This window comes from Halyomorpha halys, unplaced genomic scaffold (genome assembly GCF_000696795.3).
Source record: "Halyomorpha halys isolate HHAL.00 unplaced genomic scaffold, Hhal_1.1 Scaffold157.1, whole genome shotgun sequence".
Classification (NCBI taxonomy): Eukaryota; Metazoa; Arthropoda; class Insecta; order Hemiptera; family Pentatomidae; genus Halyomorpha; species Halyomorpha halys.
In genome coordinates this window covers 1,267,417-1,287,309 of record NW_027114029.1, presented here as the reverse complement: position 1 = coordinate 1,287,309, position 19,893 = coordinate 1,267,417, and positions in this window count along the sequence as shown.

Here is a 19,893-nt window from a genome sequence, read left to right as displayed (position 1 = left end):
AATAAGTGTAAATTTACTTTTGTCATTGGATTTTGACATAATATGATGGTAAAACCTTTACCGCTTCCTGGGGGTCCGTATTCCTAATATGACGGATTTTTCAAAATACCGGCTGTATATTTTTAGGCTCATTGACAAACTCTTTAAGTATTAGATGCAGCTAGGTACATTTAACGAGCTTCAATTAGAGTCCTTTATGTTTAATAGTTCCGAGATAGAATTTTTCCAAAAACTTGCTCATAGCCGAACGTGTCAAAGCGCCAACATTGATTGGCTGGTGACTGCAGCGGCGCCGGTTAGAATCCGGCCTAGAGATTGACGTTTATTTTTGTGGCGGTTCCACGAAATGAAAACTTGACCTTCCAACATGGTTAACATAGAGTGGTAACTTGTAAATAACCTCCCCCTTCCCGTGTGTCAGAAATAACAAGGAATGGTAATAAAAATAAAAAAATGGTTTCCAAAACCAATATTTCTTTTCCAAAAAGATAGAAAAAATTATTTTGTTAAATATCATGAAAACCTTTATTCTTACGGAGATGTTCATTATAAACTAATTTAAGATATATTTAGCTCCAAATTGAATCCTAATAGACATAAACGTCGAATACAATAGTTCCTGATATGACAATTTTAATTTTCATTCCAATCGAAATTTTCTCAAGATATGATTTTGACTATAATTTTCAATATATGTTGCAAAACACCAAATATTTATAAGCTATGGTTGGTCGAATTTCACTAGAAGATGTGAAAACACGGAGTGGAGTGGTTTAGTGAGAAATACCCTTTACTACCATATCCAAGGACACGGGTTCGAACCCAGCTGCGGCAGATAATTATCTTAGGGATAAAAGTTAGTGAATTTATCCTACTTTAAAAAAAAGATGTAATACTTTTTACCATACGCTAGGTAATTTTCAAGATATTGACCGAAAATTTCAATTCTTTTCTTGAATAAAATAGATCGCCTGTGAATAGTGAGTAAATTTGATAACCTGGAATAGTTCAATAAATAATTTTCAAGGATCTTTCATGTTCCTGTAGTATAAACTGGGTAATAATTTAAATAATTTTCTAAAAGGAAATGTGCGTTTCCAAATTTAAGAAGTTTAATAGGTAAACTTTTTACTCCTGGATAAAAGAAACTCTACAAAAAAAAAATTTTAAATCTATTCTAGATATAAACAAAAATGCACTGTAACATACTGGCACTGGACCCTGTATTCCTGTGCGACTAAGATTCATTTGGTAATATAAGAAGGCATAAACCTTCATACATATTTTGTTGTAAACCAAAATTTTCGCAATTTAATCCTTTAAGTTTCACAAACGTACACATTTACCATGGCTACTTATAATACATTAGGAATTATTAGCTTTAAAGCTATAAATATTCGATGTATATTTGGAAACGTCTAGTATATTAGGGCTACGACCCTCAGGAAGGGGGTAACCTTAACATCTTTTTCAAGCAGTTTTAAATCAGAATCTATTATAAAAAAAAAATAGTTTTAGGTTAACATACAATAGTCAGTAGTTGAGAGAATTGGATCTTTGCAATAGCGGTTCGAATCCGGTCTGAAGGGTAGATTTTTATTTCTGTGACGGTCTCAAGAAATGAAAACCTGATTCCCCACCATTATGAGAATAGGGTACCTTATAGATACCCATCCTTACCCCGTATGTCAGAAATGACCGGGAATGGCTTCATACGAGTTTAATTATCATGCAATTTAACTATTTTGATAAAATTCTAAAAGTTGAAATATATATATAGGTACCCATCGTTATGACAAGATACAACTAGAATATTATGATAATTTTTTTTATTTAAAAAAATAAATTATTGATTGTTTTCGGACTTACGAGGTATCACAGCATATGCGATGTTATGTTTATAACTTTATTTATTTTTAAAATTTTTATATTTACCTTCTCTTAACGGACACCTCCACATAACGGACAAAATTATCTTTCACGTATGTTATAAGACTAAAAAAAAAAACTAATGCTATGGTTCATTCTACATCCTGATATATTCTATTATTATAAGATTCTATTATTATTTATTTATTTTTATTTGTGAACCATCACTTCTTATTATATATCTTTATAAATAATATTGTACAAATATTTTTGCCTAATGGGTTTAAAAATAACAAATAACATTCAAAATTAGTTCAATTTGTCGGTATATAAGAATTTAATTCGGGGAGTTGCCATTTCGCCGAGAGCCGGAATCTCTTTATGCAGAGCCGGTTTGTCCCGAGAAAGGCCGAGGGAGAGCTACTGTATAACTTAACTTCTAATGGCCCAGCCCGCTGTATATTTTAACTATAGAAGGGGAAGAGGAGAAGACATAATCTTGTTCAGTTGTATAAGGCATACAGCGTACTCCGGCCTCCGTCCATTTGTATGTAAAACCCCCCTTCACCCTCTAATACCCCATAATTCCTCGCAGAAATAACAGAACATCATTTCTCCTCCCGCTCCGGGAGGGGGAGAAGGAGGTCGGGTAGTGGGGGTGAATTTATGGCCCAGCGCTGGGAAGATGTTTTTGCTACTTGAACTTGGTAAAGCTCTTGGGTCCCAGATATAAATCACTCTTTTTGTTTGGGGCACCACCCTCCTGACCTTTACTCCTCCCTTTTCTCTAGCCATCTTCCTGACACGTCTAAAATCTACTCAATATTGTGATCATGGTTTCCAGAACGGGGGCCATTATTCCTTTCAACAATTACATAAGATAAAAAATAGTTAATCTATAATAATGGCTACTGTTATAGACCAAAAATTGATTTCAGTAATGCACACCTATATTAGAATGCTTTCCGACATATATTATTACTTTTTCTATTACCCTATTACCATTATTATCTTATCAGCAAGTGCTCCAACCAGGGCAGAAAGGACGGACCAACCTATTCTAGCCAGAGGGCTGAGGCAATTACAGAGTACCAAAGAGACCGACTTACTCCTGGCCTCTTACTCCTCTCAGGGTTCAAGGGGCCCCATTCCAGATTATGTTTTTGCCTAGAAATATTTCTCAAAACTCAATAAGTACTAGAAATAAAAATTACTATGTAATCAAAAGAGGGACAAATAAGAACTCACATAACGTTTCTTTAATAGTAGCTTTTCTGACAAAAAAATATTTTATTTTGAATTGAACGTATTCCAATGATAGCACCATAGACTGGGGTTACTCCCTTTATACAAATTCTTCTGCAGTTTGTCCTAAAGTTAGTTGAGACATCACAAAGTAACTCATAAAAATTTTTTCGTAGGGTGGGTTCATCACTTCCGCGCCTATTTTTTGTGAGTGCCGCCCATTGGCTAACGGACCTCACAAATGCCCGGAGGGAGGCTGTGAGTGAGTATTGCATTATTTTGTGCTTGAAAAAGGGCCCGGGTGGGACCGGGATTCGATCCGATAACCTGATTACATTACATCTTTAAATTATCCTGTAACCTTCCGGATGCCAATATGAATAGAAATTAGAAAACTAATATTGACTAAAAAACACAAAATTTACTAAATATTTATTTATAAATAAATAAATATATATTAAAAAAACTAATAATCATAATAATATAATTTGGGGTTCTACGTAGCCACATTTTAGCATGGGGCAGCAACTTAAAGGGTTGACATTCAGTAAATTCATTTATGCTGTAATTAAAGATGTGTTTTGGGGGGTTTTTGAATTCTTCTCTCTAAAAATCTCTAAATTTCGAATTTTATTATTCGATGGAAATGCACGTTTTGAGGTCTCTTTAGTAAACAAATCTAGTCTCGAAACATGGCGTGTGTGTCTGTGAACAGCCTAGTTCAAAATCGAAAAGTCGTAGGAAACTGAAATTATACATCAAAGGCAGGGATATGGTTGGGATGTGACAGAAACGTTTTTGATGAAATCGACTAACAGGAATGCCACTTCATAAATTAAATTTTTCACATTGACAAACGATATTGATTAAACTCTGTACGATCTATGCAGCTGGAAGTTAGCCTAGCATCAAAAAATTTGAAAGTAGTATACAAACCACAGAATTGAAATGTTGCAGGAAAGTTCTTTGTAAAAATAGACTTGATAGGATGAGAAATATAAGAAGTAGTGAAGAAACAGGGCAGCATACCACTTATAGAAAACATTGCAAAGAATGCTGATCAGTTAACACCCAAAAAGTATTGAGAGGACAAGACTGAGGGAATATGACCACGCGGACAACCGAGAAATAAGTGGGAGGACCTCATATCGGATCTGGCAAGAAACAGAGAAATCAAGAGGTATGTTGCCAACTTCTTAGGTTCTTGTTGAAGTCAAGAAGTTGGCAACGAATAGAGAGGTATTTAAGAAATGTATCCAGGCTGCCCCAACACCGTGAGGTATGTGGGTTGGTTAAAGATGAAGTCGACGTTCAATTGAATGGTCTTTAATGTCAGATAAGTCTTATCCTATCAAAATAGTTCAGCAGGGCTTAAATACGTATTTTTCAAAAACTCTTCCCCCAATGTATCTTTAATTTTGTTTATTTTACAAATATAAACAGTTTTCATTGTTAAAATAAAGGAATATTGTATATATTATTTTATATTGTATATATTATTTTATCATTATGTTATTTTATTTATTTATTTTTCATACAGATAGTTTGATTATTTCATCTTGTCTATTCTTTTGTTTGTATATATTTTAAGAGAGTTTTTTTTATTTATTATTTATTTATTTTTTTATTTTAGTATGTATGAGATCATCCATCACTATTACCTACTGCCCACAACTGTGTGGCAGATTGTAATATCTATCAATAAATAAATCTATAGAATAAAAAAAAACAATAGATCAAGGAAGACAAAAGAAATAAAATAAAGGAGAAAACAGAAGCATCCGATTCGGCCGGAAGAGCCGAGCCGACCCGAACTTTCCTGATTGCATTGCAGCTTAGTTATCTTTGTCAAACTGTCGTATTTTTGGCAGGAATAAAATTTATATTTGTTATTTCCATCTCGAGAAACACTAAAATTCGAATTTTTATAGAAACAGAAAAATTTAAAAAAAATCATAATGTCTGTCTTCTCTAGTATTTAGATTTTTAGCGTTTCACAGATACGTTCTAGCAGGGCCGTGGCTTGATGGTATTTGCCATAAGGAAACTTTAGTGGCGCCGATTCGAATCAGGCCTAGGGTGTTGACTTTTTTCATTGAGTGGCTGTCCCACAAAATGAGTAACATGACCTCCCCCCCCCCAACATGGTTAGAATAGGTTGGTGACCTGTAAAAAACCCCCACTCCAGTATGTCAGAAATTACCAGGAAGGTCATAAAAAAAAAATACGTTCCTGTACATAGAAGCTAATACATACTTACATAAATTGACCAAATCTCTAGTCGTTTTCAATCAATAGCGTATATTTCACTTTGAGTTAAAACTTTTACTTTACTGATTAAACTTTAGACGAAGAAATTCTAAAGTTGAATTTATAACCTCGTGTTGAAAAAAATTCACTGTTTTAAACTTCAGTGGATAATAAATTTAAATAATAAGTACCTTAAATATTTTTATACTTGTACAACTTCTCCCACAATACTATTCTTCGGTACAACTGTTTCCTTTAGCAAATCATTCATTATTCTTACTCTTCCTTTTGTAGAATTCATTGCCTATTTCAATTCGCAAACGTCCCATAAATACTTTTTATATCTTAATTATAATATACTGATACTAATCCTAATAGTACACTAACATTATACTAATATACTAAATCATTCTGCCCACACGGTGTAAATATTTAGGTAGGATTTAGGCCAAAATAAATGTGTATTTTGTTTTTTTAACTATTTATAATACTATACTTTATACGAACAATTTATGTCTATCAACAAAATGGATCAAGAAATCCTGCGGAAGAAAATTACTTAAACCTTAATGTTTTATGCGCTGAAAAATCTCATTTAATATAAAACCAAGAAAACTTGTAAAGAAAAACATGAATGGAAAAAGCGAAACGCGTACAATTCAACAAACGAATTGTCGAACCGCGATAACTTATTCCAGCCAAATCTGATTCATAATATATAATTTATGTAATTCATAAAATATGAATTAAAGGTATAACATTTAAGAATAAACAAGATTACAATCAAATAAATTAACTTAGGATGGAAAAGAAAACAAACGAATTGCTGTTTTGTTTATCCGAATTTCTCAAATGATTACGAATGTCAAATCGTTACCTTGGTTTGACAAGTTTCTAACTGCTATGACCATAATTTTTAGGAAAAGACCTTAAAAGTTGCAGAAATACTAATAATAATTTAGTTTATCTTATTTCACAATTTATTTATACCTCTAATGAGCATTTGAAATGTTCCAGGAAATGTAAAGATTTTGAATTATGAAAAAGATGGTCAGGGATGCGGTCAAAGAAACAAAAATAGCAACTATCTATTGCCGACGTTTCGTCCCACTATTTACAGCTTCATCATAGCTGTTCAAGTTGACTTAATAATAATAAGTTTTGAAAGGTCACAACTTGAACAGCCCTAATGAAGTTCTACAAAGTGGGGCAAAACGTTGACAAATAATTAGTTGTTAACTATTTTTGTTTCTTTTGACAGCTGGGCATAGTTTGAAATAATACGACCAGCTATTTATGTATATACAATGTAAATATTTTAATTTAATCAAAAATAGTAATAAACTATATTGAACATTGAACGGTTTACAATGAAAAAATTAAACGATTTTCCTTGAAAAGCCGTTATGCATGTATGATATTTTAAACATGTATAAAAACTTCAAGAAGGCGAATCTTCTTTAATACTGACAATTATTTTTTTTAATTATTTTTTCTGTATATTTTGCAGGGAATTGTAAGGAAAAACAAGGAGTATCAACAGCTGGATCCGTTGAAAACAGAAAGACTAATGGCCAAAAATGCACCTGAAGTCATTGAAATTTCTTAATGTTTTTTTGGGTGCTTATTATGAATTGACATTGGGCCACTTCTAATTTTTTAGGGAAGAAAGGTTTTTTATCATATAAATATTTACTGGCTTTCTTTTTTTCTCCTTACAAAATATTTCTTTGTTTTAAAAAATATTTACACTAAACCGACGTTTCGGAGTCCTGCTCCGTCATCAGGGTACTACCTATTATATCTTTTCTTATCTTTTCCTGGCTATCTATGTCTAAAATACATAAATTTTACTTCGTAAATTTCATATTTTAAAAAGTTTAAATTGACGAAGCAAAATTTAAACCGAAACGTCGGTTAACAAATATGTTTTTTAATAAAGGAATATTTAGAAAAGATAATAAAGAATATCACTAAATATATATACGATATAAATTGAACCATTCCGGGGTAGAAGAATGGTGTATAAAATAAAATGTTTTACTTTTTTTCAGAGCTTAATCTTGTATTAATTCTTATAATTTTTTTATACTGGATTTTATAAAATTAAAAATGGCTAAGTTTAAATCAGTAATCACTAAAAAAATGTAAATAAACAAGCATTTCTTAAAAACATTTCACCGTAATTACTTCATTGTCACTAATTGCCTCTCGAGAGCACCAAAATGTAGAGAATTTAGTCTTGTTTGGTATGGTATAAGTTGGTGTTTTTAAAATATTTCATGACATAGGTGAAAAACCTATAAAAGATTTTTTTTTTAACACTTTACAATTTTTAATTTATTTAATTATTTTTAATATTAATAAGTATTAGAAGATTAAATTCTAACTGGCATATATAAAAAAATTAAGATTTTATGCGGATTCGTTTGAAAGTTAAAGTTTTTGTGATTTCCTTACCCTATGCGCAGGGCGTTGTTCTATGTTTATCATACTAATGTTGATGTGTGTTTAATAAAGTGATAAAATCATAATAATTCACACTACAGTAAAATTTATAAATATCGTATATATTTATACATATTAAACAATTTAATGGAATAATGTTTGATAAATGCTCCGTCCATAGGTACTGAATATACGATTGACAAAAATATATTTATATTGTAAAATAATCGCACTTATAGATACCTACATCGTTGAAAGTGATAAAAATTAATCAATGATCTTATTTATTTCGGAAGAAGAAGAGATGTAATATTTAACTTAAGGAGAAGTAACGTACTGTAGCGTACATTTGATCCCTTCTGAGAAAATAAAACGAAGCATTGATGCGGAACAGATAGGAAGCATTCTCTATATAAAAGGGCTCGAACAATAAAGGTGTTATGATAAAGCCTTGGGCTACGCCGGGCGAGGAGGAGAGCCCGAAAGACGAAGGCGTGGTCAAATCAATATATATCCCCCCCCCCTCCTAGGAGGAGAGGCTCTGAAGCCGCTAAGTCCTCCGACTTAACCGACCTCAGGAGCTTCCCCTCAAATTTGTCCAGGTTAAGTAGCCTTTCACTTTATATCCCAACCCACCTTAACCCTTAGCTCCCACCGTTAAACCAACACCCTCGATTCACTCTTCCAAGTTATTATTTTTTTTTTTCCTGTTCCAACTTTCTTATTAATCGGTGAAGAAGTATTTACTCTATTCTGAATAATATATCTACTAAGGAAAATAAAAGCGCTCAATTAGTTTACCAATACATTGGATACTTTGATATCTACTACGCTAAAACCAGTCAATTGCTTGTTATAAAAACAAAAAAAATTTTAATTTTTTTTCTTATCTTTAGTTCAGTGCTGGACTAAATATAATAGTTAGTACTAATTAAAATGAAATGTATTTGCAATTACTTTGGTTCTACTTGTAAGTGTAATTTCGGTGGATCATCAAGTAATTGAAATTACAAATCAAAATTTCAATTTCATTGTCTAGTTTCAAATTACAGTAGTTAATTTTTACCTTATAATATTTTTACCAAATAATAAAGCGGTTAATAAGAAATATTATGGATTAAATTATATAAAAGGTTTATCAGAGGATATCCAGAGGTCATTTATAGATTATGATGTTGATGAATACTCATTATGTTATAGACCTAAGAATAAAATTAAAAATGGATAATGTGGATTAATTAAAAATAAAAAGTTTTTAAAAACTAATGAATTTTTAAAAAAATAGGTAACTAAACATAAGCTTAGGTAAGCTTATTAATACTAAATATGACTCTCTAATAATTTACTTTTTAATAGGGTGTGTTTGACTTTAAATTAATGACCTGGGCAAAATAGCCTGCAAAATGATTTTTAAAATTTGATGTGAGGAGAGAATTTATATTGGAAGGTATGTTATATTATTAGTAATAATGTTATTGTTATAATTGTTAAAAATGAATATATAATAAGCTGTTAAATATTTAGATGGTCCTTGAGGATGGCCGAGATGGCCGAAACGTTGGACTATTGATGTAATAAAAAGTGTTGAGACAATATATGGATAATATTGATTTATTTAATAAATTGATTTATATATTTATGTCTAGGATGTTTCGATGTGGGCGGATCACAAGTTTTAAAATATACAACAACTAAATACAACAAATGTTAGAGTATTTTTAAAAACTTGTCCAATACTCCTAGGGGCAGATCAGATACTGAAGAAAGGGATGTATTATCCTCGAAACGACCAAGACATATATCATACGCTACTTTGTCATAATTTCTTTGCTTGAATAGAGGTATATTTGACTTTTTTTTTTACACTAGTATTTCAGGTATTCCGTAGATTGAATTAATTTGTAACAACTCTAATAGCTTAAGTAAATAAACTTTATCCAATTTCAGTCGTAAAACAATTTTTATTTCTTTATAAGTCCGACGTTTCGGCCAATTCGGCCATCCTCAAAGACAATTTTAGAACCACATTATTAAAAAAAAACATTATGCAGGCTATTCTGCCCAGGTCATTACTTTCAGTTCACAAATTAGAGTATTTAATGACCTGGGCAGAATAGCCTACAAAAGTTGTTTTTTTTAATGACGTGGTACTAAAATTATCCTTGGGGTTATCCGAAACATCGGACTTACAAAGAAATAAAAATTGTTTTGAGACTAAAATTGGATAAAATTTATTTTGTTAAACAATAATAACCAGTCTCAGGAAAGTGTAAAGATTATATATAAACTTAATAGCTTTATGAGTCTAAAGTTCTATCTTTGGAATACTTCCAATTCTAAATAGAATCCAAAGTTTTTTCTTTGTCAGATTGTGTCACTATTCAAAGCAGCGACATTTCAAACTTGAAATTGAATAAATAAGCCAATTAATTTCTAAGTAGTGCTTTAAAAAAAATACAAAGATAAAATAAATATAAAACTATATTTTTGTATTATTTCAGAAAAACATTGTTGTAGCAACTACAATGAAAAAGTTGTTTAAACTAATTATGTCTGACACGTTTAAAAAAGAAAATTGTACAACTACAACACATGATGGATCAGGGGTCAATACTTTGTAATGAAGTACTGTTACTAGGCCAACAGTTGTGCAAGGTGGTTTCATATTAAGGCCACACACTCTATGAGGCTGGGCGGACCTCGGTGTGCTCACTGCATCAATTTTTTTTTTTCAGAATCATTATTATTAACGTCCTTGTGTGTGAAAAATAAAAAATACAACAACAATAAAGCATTATGTTTGTTTGTATTATATGGTTTATTGCAAGGACAAATAATTGTCAAGCATTTTTTCTTTAATAATGGCTGATACATGTCGCTGCTTCGAATGAATAATGAAGGAACTGTAAAATTGTGTGAAATTGACTTTTTCGGATTGGCGGGTTCACAAATGCGTTTATTATATGTTTATAAGTCTACATAATTATACTTAAAAAATTACTTCCAAGGCGACTTTATAATTACATCTATGTCGATTTACTAAAACTTTTGAGCCCACTATTTCACAAAGTTTGTAAATTTTGGAATTACTATTACATATACTTCCGGACCAGTGATATATCAAAATAATTAGTAAATAAAAATGTGTTTACATATCATAGATGGAGACCTTTGAGCACCATAAGAAAAATAATTCAGAGTTGTACGTAATTTTTTCTAAACTTAATTTTTAAAGTTATCCCACTTATTTTAGATTAATTATCACTAGCAATTAGTTGGGATCTGATGATTAGAATGATTGAAGAAATATTTTTTTTTCATTCATCCAAACAATGAATAAGCTCATAATAATAAAAACGAGGTCATAATTCTTTTTATTTTAGATGACAATTCAGTTGGCTAGAAGCCATCATCACTAAACTGCCGACGGTACAAATGGCACGATAACAAAAACAGAAGAGGTGAAAGATCAAGCGGTTGAGTCCCTAAACGTAGCTCACACATCCCGAATCCTTCCGAATCCCCAAGTGCCCAACTGGATTTGAACAAATCCAGGGATGCTTCCACAGGATTTGGGCGAATCTCGATGGGATTCAATTAAGGGATCTTTGTCCTATCAAAGGCCAATCACATCGCCACATATCTTAAGCTTCCAATGATTGAAAAATTATTTCTGTGCTTAGGCTTTTCATCGATAATTGTCATTGAGAAGATGTATATCTATTTATTGATACGAATAATGAATGAATTATAAATGAAAATATGTGATTTTAATTAAGAACATAATTGGCCCTGTGTTTATGAAATCCGTATGAAGACGTCTATATCTTTATATTGAGATTATATATAAAATATATATATATATATATATATAAACTTTTAAAATCTATTATTGCCTTAAGGGCAAAGTAAAAAGTAAAAATACAATAGTTCTTAATCTATAGGATGTTCGGTGATACTGTGTTCCCGTCTTCAGCTTTTACTATTTTTTGAAACAGCACATTTAACATGCCCCATTATTATTGGGTAAATCAAAATTATCTAAATATGAAATTGAAATTTACAACAAAAACGCTGTACGGAATATAAATTTTGTTCATGCCAAAGAATACAACAGTTTAACAAAAGATACTGAAGCCGTTACGCATTCGGAAAAGATTGGGCAGTCTCGGCCCTTCCCGTTCGAATAGGATGTACCTTTTTTTGAAAATTCAGCATTTAAGCCCTATTAGACTATTTCAATGAGGATAAGGCCTACCTGGTATTAAAGAGCACTTAATTGCTCGTTGATTCACGGATTTTAATCAAAATAGCTAGAGCCATTTTGACGAAAATTGAAAACCCCATTCCATAAAGTGCCACTTTGGGTGGGTTGATTTTATCGGAAATGTTGCTGTCACATCCCAGGCATATATAGCCACCTTATTATGTAACATCAGTTTCTTACGACTTTACCTATTTGAGCCAGACTGTTCACAACTAGACACACACACAGACCATTTTTGTGAGACTTGGTTATTTGGGCCCAAGTGACTTCAAAACGTGTATTTCCGTCGAAAAGTCTAGTTCGAAATTCTACAAGACCCCGATACTTTCCCATAATATATGAGAAATACATATTAAGGGATAGTACAGAGAGTAGGCACAATATTTTTTCAATTTAAAGTTGTTTTTTTTATTCATAATATGAAAAATGTGAAATCACTTTGGTATATGGCTTAATTGCTGTTATAAACTAAATTAATAAAAATAATATTGATGGGTTCTTAAAAAATATCCTTTATTTACCAACTAACGAGGGATCAAGTAAGCTTGATATTTATTTCATTGTTTCTCTTTTGTTACCTCTTGTGTATTATAACTCTCTTTTTTTTACTGTTTATGTAAAAAAAAAAATTATTTATTAAAAATTTTTATTAATTCATTTTTATTATATACTAACTTTCAGTTTTGTTCTGCATTATATCTTTAACCCCCTCTCCCTTCCGTTTGCTTTCTCTTTTATAATACATATAACGTTATGTATTTACTGTTTAGAATTTATATTCTCTTTTTCTTGAAGAAATTGTATATTTTTATGTACTTATCTCATTTTAATTGTTCTCATATTAACCCATACGTAATACCAATATATCTATTCTTCTCGTATCTCCTTGGTTTAATAGCTGGTGAACTGCATCTTTATTATCAAAAAAAGAAATAAGTATAATTTTTCAACATTTGTTTGTTTTGTTCGTTGATAGTCAATGAAGAACACAAATAAATAAAAACTAATCAGAGCCAACGTTTCGGCCAGAATTTCAAGGGCTAATAACAAAAAACAAGATAACTTCTTTCCTTTTCTTTTTTTTATTATACAGCGTTTATCTTCTTATAATACTTAGACTATACATATCTTTCAACACTATTTATGTAACTATAATGTTACTTATAATGCAATTCCTTTTACTCATTATGTTTTTGTTTAGCACTGATGAAGACTTGAAATTCTGGCCGAAACGTTGGTTCTTATAGAATTATTACTATTACACCTCCCTCATACTTGTTAATGTAGTAATGTAAATATTTATCCTTCTTTTGTATCCTCTTATTTTGTAAGACCATGTCTAATCTCTCTCTTTTCTAACCATTTTTCAATATACTATAAATGAGACATTGATGAAAAAAAAAAGATCTCAGCCTACATCGTTCGCAGGTCTACCTTTAAATATGAGTGTTATTTATTATACATTTATTTATGGAGGTTATAATTTTATTTCGGAGTACAGGATAGGACATGGGTGAGAGGGGTGACCAAGATAATGGTAATTATGCGACGTAAGACGTAATGGAGGAGGAGAGGGGTATCCATGACAACAGAGCCGCCATTGGGTCAGGCAGACCTCCCCTTATATCTTTCAGCCCCGGTCCTTATATATACACGGCAACAGTTATCTAAATTCTCTTCAGTATATAAATCTTGTAATCTCAGAATGTATTTATAACTAATTCACACATAACTTTATGCGTAATAAAAATTGTATGTATATTTCGTAGTTGAAACTGTCATATGGTAAATTATTTATCTATATTCTGCGATAAAACTAATCACCTCAGTTAAAAATGTGTAGTTCATAAACTAACTCAAATGAAGTATGCACAAAAAGGAACTACTTAGCTCAATCAGTTTTTTTGTGGTCCTTTGTTCCTTTTCCTCGTGAAACAACTTAGAACTATCAAACTACGCTAAAACTAAACTGGATTCGTTTAGAAAAAAATATATATATAAAAAATCTTGATAATTTTCACAGTAAAATCTAAATTTATTTGCTTTCTTCTTTTTTCGCTTTGAGAAATAAATTTACCTTATTACTATAATTACGTTACTCAGTCAATTTTACATTGGTACAACATACGTTAAATCAAGGATTTCAATAGCTTTAAACATTCCTGGGAAGTATTTACATTTTTAAGGAGGTGGTCAGGGATGCAATGGGTGTATGTCAAGAACGAAGAAAAAATTAATAATCCACTATTTTTTTTTTCTGCCCACGTTTCGACCTACGTTTTAAGTCTTTATCAGGGCTACAATAAGAAGATACATAGAAGGTAAGGTCTATGTAAGGGTGAAAAATGATATAAAAATGAAAAGATAGACGTATAGAAAAAAATTAAGAGGATGAAGATAAATAAAAAAATAATTATTAAATAACACAATGTTATAAACACAAAATACCTTTTTTACTTCATGAGTAGTTACATTGTTAATTTGATATTTATCCATATTTCTTCTTTAATTAATATATTTCATAACGTACACTACTTAAAGGTCATTTATGTTCATTATTATACCGAACTAGCTGGACTCTTTATTAAATAAACTAAATAATAATTAATATATATAGTGTCACGAAATTTTTTAACCCAATAAGAGTGCCGCTAATTTTTTTTTAGCCCAAGAAGGGTGTCCAGGATTGTTTAGGCCCAACAAGGGTGTCACGAAAATTGTTTAGCCCAACAAGGGTGTCACGAAATTTGTTTAGCCCAACAAGGGTGTCCCGAATTGTTTAGGTCCAACCGAGTGTACGAATGTAATTTTTTTAGTCCAACAAGTGTCACGAATTTTTTAACCCAATAATAATGCCGCTAATTTTTTTTTATCCCAAGAAGGGTGTCACGAATTTTTTTTTGCCCAACAAAGGTCTCACGAAAACTGTTTAGTCCAACATGGGTGTCACAAAATTTGTTTAGCCCAACAAGGGTGTCCCGAATTGTTTAGGCCCACCAAGGGTGTTACGAAAGTAGGAATGTAATTTTTTTAGTCCAACAAGTGTCACGAATTTTTTAACCCAATAAGAGTGCCGCTAATTTTTTTTTTAGCCCAAGAAGAGTGTCACGAATTTTTTTTTTAGCCAAACAAGGGTCTCACGAAAATTGTTTAGCCCAACAAGGATGTCACAAAATTTGTTTAGCCCAAAAATGGTGTTACGAATATTTTTTATCCCAGCAAGAGTGTCACCAAATTTTTTATCCAATAAGAATGCCACTAATTTTTTTTTAGCCCAAGAAGGGTGTCACGAATTTTTTTTTTCAGTCCAACAAGGGCGTCACGAAATTTTTTACCCCAACAAGGGTGTTACGAATATTTTTTTAGCCCAACAAAGGTCTCACGAAAACTGTTTAGTCCAACAAGGGTGTCACAAAATTTGTTTAGCCCAACAAGGGTGTTACGAATTGTTTAGGCCCAACAGGATGTCGCGAATTTTTTTTTGGCCCAACAAGGGTGTCCCGAATTGTTTAGGCCCACCAAGGGTGTTACGAAAGTACGAATGTAATTTTTTTAGTCCAACAAGTGTCACGAATTTTTTAACCCAATAAGAATGCCGCTAATTTTATTTTAGCCCAACAAGGGTCTCACGAAAATTGTTTAGCCCAACAAGGGTGTCACAAAATTTGTTTAGCCCAAAAATGGTGTTACGAATATTTTTTATCCCAACAAGAGTGTCACCAAATTTTTTATCCAATAAGAATGCTACTAATTTTTTTTTTGCCCAAGAAGGGTGTCACGAAATTTGTTTACCCCAACAAGGGTGTCACGAAATTTGTTTGGCCCAACAAGAGTGTTACGAATATTTTTTTAGTCCAACAAGTGTCACGAATTATTTAACCCAATAAGAGTGCCACTAATTTTTTTTTAGCCCAAGAAGGGTGTCACGAATTTTTTTCGGCCCAAGAAGTGTGTCACAAAACTTGTTAGCCCAATAAATAAGGTTGTCTCGAAGTTTTTAGCTTAACAAGGGTGTCAAGAATTGTTTTTTAGCCCAACGAGGGTGTTACTAATTTTTTTAGCCCAAGAAGGATGTCCAGAATTGTTAGGCCCAACAAGGGTGTCACGAAAATTGTTTAGCCCAACAAGGGTGTCACGAAATTTGTTTAGCCCAACAAGGGTATTACGAATATTTTTTATACTAACAAGAGTGTCACGAATTTTTTTAACCCAATAAGCATGCCGCTATTTTTTTTTTTTGCTCAAGAAGGGTGTCACGAATTTTTTTGGCCCAACAAGGGTGTCACGAAAATTGTTTAACCCAATAAGAATGCTGCTAATGTTTTTTAGCCCAAGAAGGGTGTCACGATTTTTTTCGGCCCAAGAAATGTGTCACGAAATCTTTTTAGCCCAACAAGGGAGTCACGAAAATTGTTTAGCCCAATAAGGGTGTCACGAAATTTGTTTAGCCCAACAAAGGTGTCTCGAAATTTTTTAACCCAATAAAGATGTCACAAAATTTTTTAGCCTAACAAGGGTGGTACAAATTTTTTTTCCCGACAAGAGTGTCACGACATTTTTTAGCCCAATAAGCCCAATTTTTTATAATCCAAAAGGCTACCGCGACGGAAAATTAATACGAGAACTTATGGTCTATACAAATAAAAACATAATATTATCACTGCCATACAGAAAATCTATAATTTTCCTTATTTGCTTCTGTCTATGTTTATTTTTTCCATTATGTTTAATTGTCTTTACATTTTTTGTTAATACACTTCACCTTTATACTGTCACTATCCTCTTACTGTTTAAATAATTTTTCTTAAATATTATAAATAAATGATTGACCGTATTTTTCAAAATATGAAGGAGATTGTTGGAATTGCGGTCAAAAAGGAATAAAAATAGTTATTTTTACTACAACTATTTATTTGTCGATTTTTCGGCCCACTTTGCAGGGCATTATCAGGGTTAAAATGATTAAAAACAACTCAAAATAGGTAGACAATGTAAGATAATAAGATACAAAAAAGGAAACTAAACCAGGGTTTAAAATTAAGTAAATATAAGCCAAAAACTTATATAGAAGTGAACAAAAACAAAAATTATACACACTAAAAAACGGAAAATTAAGGAAGTAACATAACTTTTAATAATAAATTTTCCCTTCATTATTATCAATTTAATTTTGTATATTTATTTTCATTTTGTTTCACCATTTTTATGCTTTTAAATTTTACATTCAAGATTCATTTATAGGAAATATATACACTTAACCTAATATCAGAACTTTCCCTCCTCCCCTTCTCCATTGTTGAAATAACTTTTATTTTTACACTAATACCAACAATGACTCATTATTTCTTACCTTATAATAGTGCTGTTTAAGTCTACAAAAGATCGAAAACTGGAGGCCTGAATAAAAAAAAAGTGGTTTAAGCATTAAGTGCCCAAGAGAAAAAATTGTTTTTATTCCGATGGATATCAAATTCACAGATTCATTCAGTTTTCCAAATAAATAATAATACTTAATCTTACCTGGATAATATACAGAAACAATTAGAACTTAAAAATGCACAAACACAGTCTATTGTTAATAACTACTTCTAGAATCTAAAGGAGCACTAGTAAGTAATATTGTTCACGCTCTAGTACAATATTAGCCCTTCGCGCTCTTGTATACCAGTGTTACCATGTCTTCAAAAATTAACAACACTGGTTAATTTTCGTATTAAAAAAAATAATAATAATAATTGGCCTATAACTATATAATAGAAAAACTATTATATGATTTATTTTATGATTACTGATTTAAACGTAAATATGCATGTGCACAGGCAGGATTTCGCCTAGGGGGGACTTCCCTGTCATTATCTTCCTTATTACAGCACGTTTCCAGAAAGAAACCCTGTATCTAATAAGTTCACTATTTATTTTCTTGGGTCCCAAATATCTCATCCAAAAAAAGGGGAGCCTCTGCTCCCCTCTTCCTAACCCAAGTTAATTAATATGTTCAACTCAAACCAAAAGAATAATTTACCTTTTCGGAGCCTTGAAAAAGAAAAGAATAAAACAATTTAAAATATTAATTTATCATTATTAAAAATTATTTTTGTCATTCCCCTTAAAGTGAAGCTCGCCTTCGCTCCCCTTCCTAGGTACACCTCTGTCTAGAGAGTAGTCCTTAACCTTTTTATAAATGGCAAACCAGAGACCTGAACAATAAGGTTTCATACTCTTTAAAAAATATATTTCTATTTCTTTATTGAGGAAATTGCATTTTTTGACAGATCAAGTATCTCTTTCAAAACCAAAACAAACATGTAAATAAAGAAATAAGAGATTAACTATTATTAATACCTCACACAGTAGTACTCTTCTATTCAACCAATTGCAAACCAGCATCTTTTAGGCAAAGCAATGAAATGCTGGTATTCATAGAAAATTTGAAAATATCTCTCACACCCTAAACCTTTCTAGTTTCTAGTTTCCCAGGTTAAGAACAGCTGACCTGAGTATTTAAGTACAGTTAGTTTAAATATGAAATTACTCTAATGAATAATAATAATACAAAAAATGACAAACTATTAAAGTATTATCTTCAACATTTTTCTTCCACATTTATTTCAATTTTATGCAATTTCAACTTATAGATATCATAGCCATTTGTTAAAACACTAATTCTTAACAGGGAATATTCTAGAAAGTATTATAATTTATTTCTTCAAGTTTTTATACTACAGCATATAAAACATATTGTTAAAAAAAAAAAACTTTACCATAAACGTATCAGATTTTGCTGTACAGATCAATGATAAAATTTAAAATAATTTTATTTGCACAAAAACACAATTTTAAACCGACCATGAACTAGTCTATATGAAAAAAATATTTTAAACGTTTAGATTTTAAGTATTCTAAAATATTTTTTAATATAAAAAAGGCACTAAAACAACCGTCTACTAAATCACGTTCCTCACATTAATGACCAACTTTAGTGAGTTATGAACTAATTATAAAAAGTAAATTCAGACCATGGGGACGTGATTCCTGCAAAGAATCTTGCTAGAGGTATTGCATAAGAAACACCGGAATAAGAAAAAACTGGATGTAAGATCAGCTGAAACAGTAATCGAGGAGAATCATCTTAGTTGAATCTCGAACGTCAGAGAACTGTATGGCCATGGTCATATCACAGAGTGACATATTTTCCTCTATCAGAATGCCAATTTAAACTTAATGGTTTCTTAAATTACTTTCTATTTGAAAATCACTTATTGTCAAACGAATTTTATAAATGTTTAAAGTAAATATAATAATAAGCCTACAGTAAAAATCAGAACCACTAGCAATAATCTGTGTAGTTTATTTCAATTTTTTTTTAATAAGACTTAGGATGATGAAAAGTCTTAACAGTGGGTGCAAGACTGGGATTTATGGATCAAGCAGAAGAGCCATCTTCTTTAATGACACATATCTAAGACCTAGGCTTTTAAGAAAAAAACTTCAAGTCAAAACTGAAGGTCCGCTGTCAAGGAGGAACAGGAGAATAAAAATTGCCATCCCTTGGTTCTTGTGGGATAGAGACCTTGGATAATAAGAGTGAACTAAAAGATATAAATAAATAATAACATGTACTTTAATCAAAATCTAACTGTAGCCTAATTTATAAATATGTATGTTGTTTATTAGTAGTAATATAATGTTTTAATAATAAACCTTAATCCATACATTATTGTTGACAGAAATTAAACACATGATGAATTGAGAGGGAGGGAACCGGTACACTACTTTAGCTCTGGCCCAGACTCAACTGACTGCAGGCCTTGATT